This window comes from Mixophyes fleayi, chromosome 4, assembly GCF_038048845.1.
Source record: "Mixophyes fleayi isolate aMixFle1 chromosome 4, aMixFle1.hap1, whole genome shotgun sequence".
Classification (NCBI taxonomy): Eukaryota; Metazoa; Chordata; class Amphibia; order Anura; family Limnodynastidae; genus Mixophyes; species Mixophyes fleayi.
Genome location: NC_134405.1, coordinates 265,649,994 through 265,666,795, shown reverse-complemented (window position 1 = coordinate 265,666,795; position 16,802 = coordinate 265,649,994). Strand labels below are relative to the sequence as shown.

At 42.4% G+C, this 16,802-nt stretch overlaps 1 protein-coding gene across 7 annotated transcripts in view; it reads right to left on the bottom strand.

Annotated features, from left to right (window-relative positions):
* The window catches only part of P4HA2 (prolyl 4-hydroxylase subunit alpha 2), a 317,788-nt gene extending 302,044 nt beyond the window's left edge, over positions 1-15,744 (bottom strand). For 3 of the 7 annotated variants that reach the window (XM_075209730.1, XM_075209731.1, XM_075209729.1), the window contains exon 1: positions 15,571-15,741. The gene's annotated coding sequence lies outside the window, so the exon portion shown is untranslated. Of the gene's footprint in view, positions 1-15,570 lie in introns of all 7 variants that reach the window. The other 4 variants (XM_075209736.1, XM_075209732.1, XM_075209734.1 and 1 more) reach the window with 3 other exon arrangements.
* Between the last annotated feature and the right edge of the window lie 1,058 nt (positions 15,745-16,802).

The window sequence follows — 16,802 nt, the reverse complement described above, 5'->3', positions numbered from 1 at the left end:
GCCAATCTTTAGCATGGGCTTCACCCTTATGGGAGAGGAATGATTCCATTCTGTATAATTTCACCACCTTCTTGTCCACTTTTAAAAGATTTTTGATGAGCCAGGTAGGGTATCCAATGCCGCTACCGGCTTATTGCGTCTTTGCCAAGGAAACCAGTCTGTGGGGCAGCATGCGGTCCACTTCAGAATTATGGCCTCTGAACTCCGCTGGAATGACGAGGCTCTCTTGGCTACGTTTTGGCAGGGCCTTTCGGATCGGATTAAAGATGAGCTAGTATCTCAAGAACTCCCTATGTCTCTGGATGATCTCATCTCCCTCTGCATTAAGGTTGATTTACGTTTCAAGGAGCGTAATTCCGAGAGGGAACAATCTCGACACAGTATGGTTCGCTTAGCTCCCAACTTCCAAACCCCTGTTCTCCGTCCCGAAGAACCAATGCAATTTTGGAGGACCCGTCTCTCAGCCAAAGAAAGGGAGAGGAGATTCCAAAACAAGTTGTGTGTGGAGTGGCCATTTTCTGAGCTCCTGTCCCAAATGTCCGGGAAACGACAGGGCCTAACGTATTCGGGAGCTGTATCGTTGGGCCTCCTCACTCAGTCTCCCTTAGTTTCTCGTAGTAATGATTGCCTGACTATTCCCATTTCTTTACGGTCAGGACAATATACCTTCTCTCAGTCCGCACTCCTTAACTCCGGAGCCTCAAGGAATTTCATTTCAGCTGCCTTGGTAAAACAATTTTCCATTCCCACGCAAGTCTTAGAACAACATCTCTTCCTTCTGGCCATCGAAGGGGAAAGAATTCCTGAAGGATCCATCCTGGTTCGTACCACTACCCTCCTTCTCCAAACTGAAGCACTCCATCAGGAGAGTATCTCCTTTCTTATAATCCAGTCATTCTTGGACTCCCGTTACTTCGTCTCCATTTCCCTACCCTAGACTGGAGGTCCGATTATATTTTGTCTTTGGGACAGTTCTGCTTCTCACATTGCCTCCAAAAGGTGGTTCCCCAAGATGTTTCCAAACGCTCTCAAACGTTTCCATTGACCCTTCTGCCTGAGCCCTACCAAACCTTCTCTGACGTCTTTTGCCAACAAGAAACCACTAGACTCCCTCCTCACAGAATCTTGGATTGTGCTATTGACCTCATTCCTGGCAACCTCAATGCCGTGTAGATCCTCTTTCTGTTCCTGAGTCTAAGGCCATGGAGGAGTATGTCCAAGAGAACCTTAGAAGGGGCTTCATCCGTAAGTCTGCCTCCCCAGCTGGGGCTGGCTTCTTCTTTGTGAAAAAGAAAGATGGGGGCCTCCGCCCTTGCATAGATTACAGAGGCCTAAATGCTATTACCATTAAGAAATCGGTATCCACTGCCATTGATTTCAGAGTTGTTTGACCGTTTAAAAGGTGCCACCATCTTCTCTAAACTTGATCTCAGAGGAGCATATAACCTCATACGCATTAAGGAGGGGGATGAATGGAAAACAGCATTTATCTCCTGGGACAGTCATTTTGAGTATTTGGACATGCCCTTTGGGTTATGCAATGCCCCGGCTATCTTTCAGGGCTTTATGAATAAACTCTTTCAAGATCTCCTGTATCAATCTGTGGTCATCTACTAAGACGACATACTCATCTTTTCCCAAGATCTAGTATCCCATCGCAGACATGCACTGGAGGTTCTGTTCCGCATCAGGAAAAAATCATCTATTTTGTAAATTAGAAAAATGTACCTTCGAGCAGAAGCAAATTCCTTTCTCGGGATATATCACTTCTGGCTCCGGACTGCAAATGGATCCCACCTAATTGAAGGCCATACTTGACTGGTCTCAACCTTCAGGCCTTAAAACTACTCAACGCTTCCTAGGGTTCTCCAACTACTATCGCCATAAAGGGTTACTCTTCACTAGTGGCTCTCATCACTGCATTGACCTGTAAGTCTGCTAATGCTACGTATGGTCTGCTGAAGCTACCCAAGCTTATGTCCTATTGAAGTCTCTCTTCTCCTCAGCACCCATCCTCCGACAGCCCAAGTGCTCACGTCCCTTTATCCTGGAAGTGGATGCGTCTTCCGTTGGTACAGGAGCAGTACTTTCACAACGGGACTCTTCTGGCAAACTTCATCCTTGGGGATTCTTTTCCCGTCGTCTGTTACCTGCTGAGAGAAATTGTGGGATAGGTGATAAGGAGCTCCTGGCCATCAAGTTGGCTTTCTCCAAATGGAGGCATCTGCTAGAAGGGGCACAATTCCCTATTACCATCTATACAGATCATAAGAATTTATTATACTTATGTACTGCCTGCTGTCTAAAACCCCGGCAAGCAAGATAGTCTTTATTCTTCTCGCGCTTTGATTTTAACATCACCTTTCATTCTGGATCTAAGAATACGAAGGCGGATGTTTTATCTCGCTCTTTTGATCCAGCTGACATGGAACCTTTGGAGAAGAATAAATTCATTTTAGACCCTTGTCGAGTTTTTGCAACTACACACCTTAACAAAGGTTGCCCTCCAGACGAGACGTTCATCCTTACGTTTCTGCGCACCTAACTCCTACGCTGGGCTCATCGCTCTCTCTTCTCCAGGCATGCCGGCATCTGCAAAACCTGGGACTTTTTGTCCCGAAGTTACTGGTGGCGTTCGTTACTGGAGGATGTAAATAGATTTGTTTCTGCTTGTTCCGAATGTGCTCAACACAAGACCTCCAGGAGAAGACCTTATGGATGTTTGCTCCCATTACCCATTCCTGAATATCCTTGGTCGCAGATTTCCATGGACTTCATCACAGACCTTCCTCCTTCCAAGTGGTGCTAGTGGTCATGGATCGCTTCTCTAAAACAGCCCACTTTATTGCTCTTAAAAGGTCTTCCATCTTCCTCCTCCTTAGCCGATATCTTTATCAAAGAGGTATTTCGCCTCCATGGTTCTCCTCCAGAAATTGTTTCTGATCGAGTATTCCAGTTCATATCCAAATTTCGGAGGTCCTTTTGCAGTAAGTCCGGAATTAAACTTGATTTTTCCTCCGCATATCATCCCCAGTCCAATGGGTCTATGGAGAGAACCAACCAGGAGAAATTTCGCAGAATATTTATCTGAAGCAATCAAGATAACTGGGTGGATCTTCTCTCATGGGCTGAGTTCCCCCATAACTATCATTTCCATGAGGCTATCTCTAACTCTCCTTTTTTTGTCCTTTATGGCTGCCACCCTAAACTACCCACCTTCTCGCAAATTGCATCTTCTGAAGTTCCGGCTGTGGACTCATTGTTTCGTAACTTTTCTTCCATTTGGGAACAGACCAAGATAAATTTAAAGAGAGCAACCATTTGTAGCATAGAATCCTATGATAAGAGGAGGAGAGCGAGTCCAAGTTTTTCTATCGGTGACAGGGTATGGTTATCCACTCAAAACATTTAAAGGTTCCTAGTAAGAAATTTGCTCCCAAGTTCACTGGTCCATTCGCTATTTCTGAGGTCATTAATCTGGTAGCCTTTAGGTTGCGTCTGCCTCCCTCCCTACGCATACCTAATGTCTTTCATGTCTCCTTGTTGAAACCAATGGTAACCAACAAATTCTCCACTCCATCCAGAGTTCCTCCTCCTATTGTGGATCAGGATCAAATCGAATATGAGATGAAGACTATTCTGGAATCTCGCAAAGTTCAAGGTGCCGTATAGTTATTGGTGGATTGGAAGGGTTACGGTCCTGAGGAGCGCTCCTGGGTAAGAGCCGTTGATCTGCACGCTCCCTGTCTACTCATACTTTTCCATAAGAAATTTCACCTAAAACCCTATTAGGTGTTCGGAGTCCACCTTTAGGGCACGGAGTACTGTTATGGACTTACCTGTTCTAGCCGCTCTGTCCGGAAGCCGCAGGTGGGGATTTTGAATCCCCGTCAGTATATAATTCTCACTCCGACACTCGCTGAGTGTCAGAGCAACACTTACCTGTTCCTGGCTCCTGTTTCTTCGTGAATCCTTGTGCTTCCCAGCCTCCTGTTAATTGCTGTGTACTGACTCCTGCCTGTCTTCACTATTCTGCCTCTCCAACCCCTGTGTACCGACCCGGCTTGCTGACTACTACTCTACTCTGGTGACCCGGTGTACCGACCCAGCTTGCTGACCACTCCTCTACTCTGGTGACCCTGTTCCCCTGGACCGCACGGGGTCGGCAGCAGCAGTCACGATGCAGCAAGGTAAAGGCTCCAGCATGTAGGGAGGGTGAAACCGCCAGCCGTTCCGAAATAGATCCCCCAGCAGTGAGAGCACGTTTCGGCCAACCTGCTAAGGGCCACTCTAAAGCAGGTAAGTGCCCATACAGCCTGTAGTTTATGGTCGGGATGGAGGAGCTGAAATGAAATGCAGCCGTCCCAAATGGCCACCAAACCACGCCCCAGAATTCTTATTTTTATTTTAAAAATGGTCACAAGTGTGTGGATGTAGATACTGGAGGGAGGAGGGGTGGAAGACTGAAGCTTTGCCTAGGGTGCCGAGAAACCTAGAACCAATCCTACCCGAGTTCCGTCCTCCTCTCCTGCTCCACCTACATCTTCACAGAGTGGTGTAGTGCTGTCCTGCATATTGGGGCTTCTCACTAATTTTCAGCTTATGAAAAACAGTCCTGCTCACAGCAGACAAGTCTTCATCTTCAGACTACAAATTATCAACCTAACCTAAGCAAATTAGCTTCAAAAAAGGAATAACAGGCAAGCCATTTTTGGCTTGTAATGCTCAATGTCTGGCATACCCCTGATATAGTCCAAATTGTTAATGCTATATTCTCCTTACCAATACAGGTGCTAATTCATCCAGGAATGCAAAACGAACATAATGTGTATTTTTTTTTTTTTTAAAAAGCATACGCCTAGAATATGTACGTCTATATTCAACAAGGAGCAGATGTAAAGATACGTCTGTTGATTAAAGAGCATTAAGGTCCGCTCTGCTCTAACAGACAATACACTGCAGTATTCCTCCAATATATATGTGGATTATAAAGTCTCATAATAACGCACACAATATAGAGATTCAGTTAATGTCACCTGTTAATTATATAGTCATTAATGATAAAACAGGATATTATGCATGCCTACTGTACATAATATGCATTTTTACAGTTGCAAACACACGTTATAGCGTGCACACACAGCCATCACCACTAGTAATCACCAAGAATACAAGAGAAAAAACACGTACCTTAGAGATGGCCAAAGCTTTGAAAAAGATGCTGCTACGTGCACTCGAGCTTAGTATGCCCTTACTATACACTGACTACGTGCATTTGCCCATTCTCTTCCCCGTTCCGCCCATCAATCGTAGTTCACATCTCTAGGTTTATGTTGTGAATATAGAGAGCTTACAGTTATTTATACGGGATAAAATCATAACTGCAGTGTAAATAGGTTATATCAAATTAATCCATTGATAAGTTTAAAGTATAAAATGTGAAGACAGAGAGTCTGATGTAAATGTATTGGATGGCTTTGCACATCCCAGTGTGAGAAGATATGAGTGTCACCTGGGGGCAGCTTGAAAGAGCTCCTGTGGTGAGATATAGCCTGGTTGTGACACCTGAATAGACGTTTAGGTACCGCTCAGCACAGGGGAGGGCTGGCAGACTTTAGCCCGGGGAGCAAGCACACAGCACTGGCCCATAAGTAGCGGCCCATCCTTAAAGGGTGGTTTTTGGTGCAATATATATTTATCTATATAAGAAGAGTCTATTTTAGTGTTGCTTAATTCATATATATATTTTTATGCCCAGGCCCAGAGCTGGATTAAGGTTCTGGGGGGCCTGGGCACTTTAGACAGGGTAACCCCTATGATGTAGCATGGTTATCATTTTAGACAAATACACAGGCAATACTGTGTGCACTACTGTTAGGTGCATACAGTTCTGCCTTCACGAGTAGTACACAGTGATGCGGGACTGTGACAGGATGGACCGCCTATGCCACCCTGTCTGTTGTTGCTGGGAATCAGCTGGGCTTACTTTGCCACCGTTCCCTTTTGTTATCCCAAAAGCGCCCTCTTGCCGCAGTAGGAGAGGGCTTATAATGCTGCCACCACTGAGCTCCTTCTATGGCACTCAGAACCACGTTCCTTCTGGATAACTGACGCTGCTAGTGTACCTCGTTGCTGGTGTACCCGGACTGGTAACTCCGGACCTCTTACTATGGATCCGGGTTGCTGTGAATGGATCCCCCTGGCCTATCACACTGACCAGAGCTGCAGGTAGCAGGCAGAGCGTTGGTACTAGAAAAGCTTTTGTCCAAACCGCAGAGTCAGCCGGAGAACGGATTCGATTTTAGGGTCTAATCTGTAGATCACAGAAAAAAAACAGCAATATTGAAGATGTTTCCAAGCAGGTCTTTGAAGCAAGATGCTTTATTTGCTCACGCACACTGGTGGAGGATACCAGTGTTATCAGGTCAGATGAAGTCAGAAGAAGGATACATTTCAGTGTACAAGTCAGAGCATTTATACCTTTCAGACACATGCTATTTTTAGCATCAGGATATACTCGATTTACATAAACATAAATTTACATACTTTGCAAAGCCACTAATATTTATACTTAGCTTTGAAATTCTTAAAAACCTAGATGTGATATCCAGCATCTTTAAGATGCAGGAAATGTAGTAGCACATTCTAAATTAAACCTTCCTGTCTCCAAGTTAAACCTCACACATCAAAAGAGCTAATTAACACATGGCCTTTCATCAGACCGTTCGGAATTCATATTCACACAGAACAACAAAAGGACCCACAACAAGCCAGTTTCCGAAACCACAATACACCAAAGGCTTGGTAAACACAGGCTCATTGTATCAGATATATGCATCAGAAATAGGCATATCCTATAGCAAGGTTAGACAAGAGACAAATTTCTTTTCTGGTCTCAGAAATAAAGATTACCTATCCCACGATATAAAAAAATAAGTACAAATGCAATTACATAAATAAACGCCCTGCGCTATTTGCTTTAAATTAATTTTTACCAAAAGTTATTTAATAGCGATCCAGTCACAGGGACATACCTCCCAACTGTCCTAAGCGAAACAGTCACCCAAATTCGCGACTGTCCCACCAAATTCAGGACAGTTGGCAGACTGTCCTGCTCTCTCCTACCTGTCTTTTCACTGTCACCACTTGTGGCTGCTGGTTACTTTAGCTCATTTGCTGGTTGTCTGGATCCTGGAATGTTGGAGGCCCTATTTGGAAAAAAAAAATGGGTACATGAAATTTAGAAAACTCCAACCATTCCCAGTGTTAAATCAATAGCACTCACGTTTTATAATGAGGCCTCCCTCCAGCCACAACATTAAAATAATATTCACATTTGCTAAATAAATCTCTTTCCCTCCAACCAACCCTGACATTAGATAGCAAACACATTTAATATATAAACCTATTTCCCTCCCTCCATACAGCCCCAACAATAATTTAAATAGTATTTACATTTAACAAATAGTACCATTTCCCACAACAATCACAGGCATTAAAAATACATAATCACATTTAATAAATAGATCTCATTTTCCACAACCAGCCCACAATCAATAAATAGCTCCCAAACCACCCCAGCATAAAATTAAAGGTCTAATTACCCCATTATAAATTCAAAGGCCCCACTATTAAATTAAATTGCCCCACTATTAAATTAAATTGCCCCACCACCACCCCACAAATAAAATAGCACCCAATAATTAGCCCCCACCTGCACTCCACAATTAAATTCATAGCATACCTCCCACATTATATTAAGACCCCCCCTCCATTCCACACTACATTCATTTACTGCCCCCCCCCCACACACTACAGTCATTAACCCCCCCCACACACACACACACACATAGCATTCATTTACTGCCCCCCACACAGCATTCATTTACTGCCCCCTGCCCATACACACACACACAGCATTCATTTACTGGCCCACACACACACACACACACACAATATACTGGCCCCATACTCCTATATATACACATGATATGCTGCCCCACACACACACACACACACACACACACATACAAGATGCTGCCACACACACACACACAAGATGCTGCTGCCACACACACACACAATATCCTGCTGCCACACACATACATACACAAGATGCTGCTGCCACACACACACACACAAAATGCTGCTGCCACACACACACACACACACAAGATGCTGCCACACACACACACACACACACACACAAGATGCTGCTGCCACACACACACACACAAGATGCTGCTGCCACACACACAAGATGCTGCCACACACACACACACACACACACACACACAAGATGCTGCTGCCACACACACATAAGATGCTGCTGCCACACACACATACAAGATGCTGCTGACACACACACATACATATAAGATTCTACTGACACTAACACACACACACAACCCCACACTTGCCTAGTTCTATTTGCGCCGCGCGCTCTGCTCTGCAGTCTTCTGACATGGGACGACACCTATCACGTGGTGCACGTCCCATGTCACAACAGAAGCCAGACAAAAGTGGGAAGGAGGATTGGCTTTCGGCAGCAGGCCAACGAGAAGGTGGCTGGTCCCGGAGAAGGGACCAGCCACCGGGTAAGTGAAATTAGGGCCGGCCCAAAATAGTGTTTTTGGGTCTGGCCCAGCCCGTCCCTGGCTCAGCATGTGGTCTAGCTCAAAGAGGCCATGTGCTGACATAGGCTATATGTAATATAGACAAAAAGAATTCAGTTTTAAAATATGACACTTAAAATCAATAAAAGTAGTGATCAACCACATATTCCTCAATAGCATGATGAAGGGCAGCTCATATGTTGAATTAAGAATTCTGTCCCACAGAGAAATTAAGGAAATAAGTGTAAGCTCTGCGAATACACTGTATTTAGGTGTGTTTGATATCAAAAGATGGACAGTCATAGGGGATTTATTAATGATAAAATTGGATCGATGTGACACGCTACAAAAAAGTTATATCACATAGTAGAATTGATTAGTAAATCAGGCAACAAGCAAATGGTGATTGAAAAAGTGGCAAGGGCCACAACCCCCTATTAGCATTTAACACTGCCCCTGTGAAGACCATCCCATTTCATTTTGCTTAAAAAAACTGTGTTTTGAAAAGACAAACTGTCAGTTTCTTGGGGATCAGTCTAATTGAAGGACTGTCCATCTTTTCTGCCTGTCCCAGGCATACAGATTATGATAAGTATGTTATGCTCTGTACTTTTATCCCATTTGCTTTTATAACTGTTTGCAATTTTTTAATTTGTATTTCAAATCTTTATCTAACTTTTTTTTTATTATTTGTAAGCATTGTACTTTTTGTATATTAAATCTAAAATGTAATAGTTCTGTCCTTATTGCTCTAAAACGAATTCATTGCCTGTTTAGAAGAGACAGATTGCTTGGCTGGATTAACTCTTTAGAAACTAGTGTGTGAAGGGTTAATTGTTTAGCTACCAGAGCACAGAGTGTGCACAATTGGGTGATTAAGTCATAGGTTTGCTACAGGCCTTATACATAGCTGGTGGCAGTTGCTGAGAGGTGTGAAGCGTGCATCTGTGTTGGGAAAAGGGATCAGCGAAATCTGTAGCCTTAGAGAGAGGTGAGTGTGAGATTTGGGTTGGAATCCTGTGTGTTCCCTTACAGTACGCTTCCAATTCACAAGTGCGCAGAGGGCGGTTTGTGACAGATAAAAGGGTTCAGGAGCAGTTTCCTGACAAAATAGAGGTGATATATTGTATGACTGTTGGAATATATGATAAGATATCTAATCAGGGAGTAGCTAGAGTGGCTTATCCCTGACAGTTTATAAAAACTGCTGCAAAGGAAAAAGGTTGTTTTCCCCTTGATCATAAGGATGGAGATGGTAAATTCGAGTCATTTGAAAACAGCGCTCAACTGGAGACCATCAATAGATAGACAAATTCAATTGCAATGGACTTACGGTTCCCGGTCAGTATAATGAAAAGACCTGTCCAACTAAATGTAGATCTATAAAGAATGGATGGCCCGTACGGCAAATAAACGCATCAGGGCTTTAGTTGTAATTTCTTAGCGAACTGCAATGTTTACAGCCATCCATTCTTTATAGATCTAGCACTCTTCTTCAGTTTTTTGGACCTCAAAATATGATAACCATTGATGAAGAATCACCGTCCAACTTACTATCAGATGGGCTTGGAATGACCAATTTTCTTCTTATGTTCCTGGGAGTATAACACAGAGCTGTTTTCTTGAACCTCTATTCACCCTGGTCGAGTCGGGCATCCTCAAGTCTGGTTCATTTACTCTGGATAATAACATTGTGGTACCACAAGTTGGACGAGTCTTTTCACTATATTTACCATAAACCGGAAGTCTATTGCAATTGAATTTGTCTATCAATAGTCTCCAGCTGTGCGCTATTTTCAACTGACTCTTTTTTAGGCTGTACTCTAAAATACATTTTAATACACATACGATCGTTATGTACAGTGACTATATTTAGCACCACAAGCTCGTTTTATCGCTTCACTAATTAGTGGATATAGTGCTATGAGTATTTGAATTTACCATCTTCATCCTTATGATCAATTGGGATGTTGTTAATAATTTTTATTTGATTTACAGGTTGTAAATTTTTATAATTGTGTATTGTGTCATTAAATATATTTTTAGCATCGTGTTTGATCCCTGATTGATCTCTGCGCTGTCTTTTCACTTTTTAATGTTAATCAAATATAATTTCTGATGAAGAATGAAGGAAAAATAAAGAAAAAGAGAGGATGGAAAGGTGTGGGGGAGAATAAGGTGTTTCCTAAAATAATCTGAAGGTTGCTGACATCAATCAGGGGTTTCTGAACACTGGATTATAGAGATAGAGTAATGGTTGAATATAAGAGCTGTCATGAAGGGGCGGTTGTTGGGATGGATAGGGATTTGAACTTTTCCAAATCCTGGAATTCGAGTCAAGGGTACCAAATGATGAAATATTTTGTGAACTTATCGGTCATGCAGAATGTTAATTCGTCCATGGCTCTATAAAATTTCACACTCATGAACCAACCTCGGATAGACGGGGGTATTGCTGATTTCCAGTGACTTGGTATTACTGCTTTGGCTGCTGAAATAAGGTGTTTAAATTTTTTTTTGCAATGGGAGATTGATAGCACCGTACAACCCCACCAGATATGTAAAGCAGTGCCAGTAGCATTTTGGCATCCAACAGGTATTGGGTATCTCTCTGTAGATATTTGCCAATTGGGCAGGACATCTATACCATCTAGTGAGTACTTTATAATGAGTTTCTACCTCAGATACACTGGTTGAGCATGGATAGAACAAGCATGGACTGTCTCGAAAATAGCTGGCCAGTCTCCTTCTCAAATCAGGTCACCTAGGTCTTGTTCCCAAGCCATGGTAAACTTGGGCATGGAGTTAAATACGTTTTTGATAAGAAGTTTTCAGATATTGGAGAGTAAATGTTGAGGGTAGATCGTGGCTGAGCACATCTTTTCAAATTCTGTGAGGTCTCTGGTTATAGCTGTACGAGGTAGACCTGAGAACAAGACGTCTTTGATTTGATGATATGTCCATATTTCTGAATTCGATAAGTCCCATTTAGACTGTACCTCTTCAAAGGTAGACACACTCATGTAACTGATCAGCTAGCTGACACATGCCATTATTTTAATGCAAGAGAACAAAGGACTGTGTCATAGAAACAAGTGGATGATTTAGGTGCATTTTAGCAAAAAAATATTCTATAGAACAAACTAAATGCATGTTAAATTATATTTAAAGTGGTATTATCTGGTAACAATTAGAAAAATATGGAGCCATGTTTACTATGTCAGCTATTGTACAACGTTTATAATAGTTTTCATCTACAAAATAACAAAAACAAAATAACCCCACAACCAAACAAACAACCAGGGCCAGATTTACCGCTAGGCAACCTAGTCACTTGCTTAGTGACCTGCGGTGAGCAGGGTAAGCAAGGTGGAGGTAGGGGGAGATGCAAAGCCTGAGATGCACTGCCCTCAGACTGCCATTTCCACTGCCGCTTGTCCGCTGGCCAAGGAAAATAAAATGCGGTCGAAAAAATAAACCTGACAGGCTGCGGCGGCACCCAGCAGCCTCCTCCCCTCCTCTCTGCTCCATTCCACTGAATGTCGGGTGCAGGGGCGGTGCAAGGGTTCTCGGCGCCCTAGGCAAGCCGCCCCCGCCCGCGCCCCCCGAACACACTAAATAAAAAAAAAATTAGATTTCACTTACCTTTTCTTCCTCTAGCTGCTCCTCGCGATGCATGCTGAGAGGGGAGAGGAGGGGGGAATAACTTTATTCACACTGTCTGTCAGTGACAGACAGTGTGATACCTCAGAGGCGCCGGACAGACTATCACATGATCACTGACTGACGTCAGTGATCATGCGGACATTAAAAAACAGCGGCGGCCGCCCCGCCGCCGCTGCTGTGCATCTCTCTCGTGCCGCTGAACCGCTGACTAGATTAAAAAATCTAGTCAGCGGCGCCCTGCAGGTCCCGGCGCCCTAGGCAACTGCCTAAGGTTGCCTAATGGGAGCGCCGGGCCTGATCGGGTGTGACGTCATCACGCCCGACGACATATTCAGTGAGGACACACTGAAGAGCTGAGAGGAGACATGCGACGGAGAAGAAAGAAGACAATGCAGAAAACAAAACAGAAGAGAAGAAGTCAATAGAAAGGTAAGTAAGCTAATGGAGCCAGAGGCACCATGGCACTCACTCTGAGGGAAGTATAGAGAAGGGGAGCAAAATTGGGCACAGTGTGAGGGAATGTAAAGAAGAGAAGGGAGCAAAATTGGGCAGTGTGTGAGGGAAAGAAAAGAAGGGGAGCAAAATTATGGCTGGCACAGTGTAATAATAAAGGAGGGCACAGTGTGATTATGAAGGGGCACTGTGTGATGAGGGGAACAGTAATGAGGAGCATAGTGTGATGCACGGGCCGTAGTGATGAAAGGGAAGCAGTGTGATGTACATGTTATTTGAAACCTATGTTCTAGGTAGGAACTTCTTTAGGGGGGGGTGGAGTTCTCCTTTAAATAATTTATGCAAGGTCCAACTCAGTAGTATTGTAATTTCACTTGGAAATATGATTTACTCACAAATACAGATAATAGTAGTAAACTGCAGGCTCTTCTACAAGTTACAGCATAAAACAAATATTTGTAAAAGCATAACATAATTGAAATTGCTTATCATCCACTAAAAATGCTTCTTTTAGTTCACTGTCCCGTTGTTCTGAAAGATACATAGCATATCCTACTACTCCACTATAGGGGTATATGCTATGCTTAAAAAAAATTAAAAAAAATACAGTGCTATGGATTGTTTCAGGGAGGGGGGTCCCAAATCAATATCTTGTCTAGGGCCCCATGATGTATAAATCCGGCTCTGACAACAACTTATTTCAAGAAGGTTGAAGTCTAGTAGTGACGACTTTCTGGTTATGGCTGATATGCACTAAATGAATATAATTGATGACTTATATAAAGACCTGTAAGTCTATCAGACTAAGGCGAGCTCAGGGAGGACAGAAACCTCCCGTTGAGCAGAAGGGTTATAAAAGATTTCCTGCAAATTCTTCACTAGAAAGTATGAAACATGTTATATAATTTGTGGGTGTTGCTGCAATAAAAATGAGTTTTTTGTTTATAAAGTCAAATTTCACATCTCTAGAATTATCATCTGTGTGACACATGCAGTGCCTGCATCACTCACTTTCCAGCCAAGAACTATTCAGCTCTGCTAATAATTACAGCAACAGAACTTAGAAAGAGCAGACAATTAGGTTTTAAAAGAGACATAATTAAGGCTTACCATCCAGTCAACATTTATTTTTTACATTACCAGCATTGCTAAAACATTATTGCACTAAAGTTTTGAGATGTTATTATTCCACGTATTGCAAACAAAAATACTATATAACTAGCTCAAAGGTGCCCAAACTTTGTCCTTGAGAGCAACCAACATTTCATGTTTTCAGGATTTCTTTAATAATACACAGGTGAGTTAATCTATTTGGCTGGGTCAGTAATTAGCCCATCTGTTTGTACAAATAGAATTCCTGAAACCATGACATATTGGTAGATCATGAACTAACAAATAGCAAATTTCTCTGGCTTACCGGCAGCTACCACGGTCCCGTATTGTGACTGCAGTTATAGACAATTTATAAAGTTACAAAAATTACAAATATTTGCAGCAAAGTACGCCATATCTGAATGGCGTTACTTGCCTTGAACATGGGATCTAGCTGAGGGATCCAGTGAAACCGGCCAAGCTTCAACAGGTCAAAGTGCTAACATTAGTTGCGTGTAGATAGTAAAAATATGCAACAACACCCATGGAAATCTTGTATTTTCCCATCCAATACCTCACATTCTTATAAAACTTTTATCTGCTGGATATAAATATGACAAGTAGCAAGTGTAGATTACTATACTATTCTTGCCAGGTCATATCATAGTGACTGATCTGTGCTGCTCCAAAATCACATATTGTTGAAGAACACTTTTAATACAAGGTAAACTCGGTAGAAATATAACATGTACCAACACAGTTTTTTCCGATACACCAAATTAATAATTGTATTTTGTTTAAACAAATATAAGAAATGCCATAGATATTTATTAATACAATGCACTATTTTGGTTTTTAGTAGATAAGTTAGCAAGATGCCAAAACCTCAACTGAAAATCACTAGTGAAATGAAAGGATGCCACAGTTTCAACTGTGTCAGGGACATCTGCTCCCTGGGCCGGACCCATAGTGGGCTATCTTGGGCTCGGTGGCTCAGTCACTGGGTCACTTGCATTTTTTCCCGTTAAATTGTTCCGAATAGGCTAAGCCCAGTCTCACCTCACCCCCCAGCCTTCCTCTGAGATGTGTACAGTGATTTGGGGAAATATTGGCCCTGAATATATATTCTACATGTAATAATTGCAAATATCGATAATAGAAAAGTACCTAGAGAACACAGTACTTTTGTTCAGTTTCAAAATCTGCTTGTCGTTAGTTCCCAGTGGAAGTATTAGGTTAAACCCCCCTAATTTAAACAAATGCATCATATCCACACTATTGACTTATTTACTTTATATCATACATACACAACTTTATGTTAATAAATATATACATTTAAAAATAAAGCTGTTCTTGCTTTATCTGAGATCTTGTAAAATAGTCTCATTAAAACATAGCAGTTGAAAGGTCTGTAATTACTGTACAGAGCAATAACGTACTAGTAGTACAAGTTAATATACACGCATTGACGACAGAAATTGTACATTAGCACAGCCAGGAGCATGTTCTTTGGCAATGTGTGTTGGAGCAGATGTTTATTACCGGGTCCTATTGCACAGAACATGCTCCTTAGGGCTCAGTACCAGATTCCTCTCTGTTCTGATTTTTCAGGGAGAGTCTCTGCTTTTTTAGATTAAACACAAACATGATTTCTGCACCACCACATTACATTACACTGCTACAAGTTTTACTATCCAAATATAAACATTTTCTTCTCATAATGCAACAGTAAAGTGGTACTTACCGCGGACACTAATGCGTGGAATGGGTGGGCTACTTGTGTCGTAGTTTATAAAATGCTCACAGATCATGTAAATCATATAAGCGCAGTCTTAGGGTAGTTGGATGTTACGGCAGTCAGCTTACAAGAGTCTGGAGCCAGAATCAGCTGATCCCTCCCAGCCAGACAGCTCAGCCTTTCTAGTGACGTGTTATCCGATCTCTGGTTAGTTTAGTCATGACTGGCAACTTATTGCAGTTCATTGCAATAAAGCCATCATGTGCTAGGCACTGTTTACTACACTGCTCCATCTGTAACTGGAGACAGAGGCAGAAGTGAAAATTAGGGCATTCATTGTTCTAATTCCTATGGGTACATTTTTTATTATTTATTTTGGTTGGACACAGGAATATAAATACAATAAAATTGATTCATATGACATAAAACATCAGACTCTATGCAAAGTATTATATATATATATATATATATATATATATATATATATATATATATATATATATATAGTGACCTAACCAGAGGAACAGGTACCATCACCCAGTGTTGATGGTGACGAACAGCAGCAGTAAGTTACTTGAATGTAGGGTTTTTGGTTTAACTGGCCTCAAACAGATTTTTTAGCATAATCAAAGTAAACAAAACAAATAAAAACCTTGCCGATCCAGCACTTATACCACTTTCATACTGCTGCCCCTGCAATATCCCGGGTTTTTGCAGGGTCTCGGAGCGTCCCAGCTCAGAAACACCATTCATACTGCACCTCGGACCCGGGAATTTCCCGGGTTGACCCCATTCATACTGCACAAGTCTGTGCCCTGGCATTTTGTGGGAGTCATCACCAGAGCAGTTTTCATTGGGTGAAAAATGGTGATGTCATTGAAAGGTGACTGGTTTTTTGACGCATAAAGATGATGCAAAAGTGGGTGGTGATTGTTTACCGCATTACTTTTCATCATGGCCGACGACTCACTTTTGTGTAGCCCAGAGTTCATGTTTACTAGTGTGTTTTTGCTGTTTTATGCAGCAAATGAGAGTTTGCTGCAGCTGCTGACACTGTGCACTCTTGCACAGTCCCAGTTCAGGAGGAGGAAGGCGAAGTTTATGGCACAACAGAAGAAAACTCGGTGTCTGTATATGCGCAGGAGGAGAGCTTTTCTCAGGGCCAGCATTGCCTCAATTTTGAGATTCAGTGCTGCCAGTAACCGAACCATGCGTGCCAGAGAGCGTAGTCACGGAGA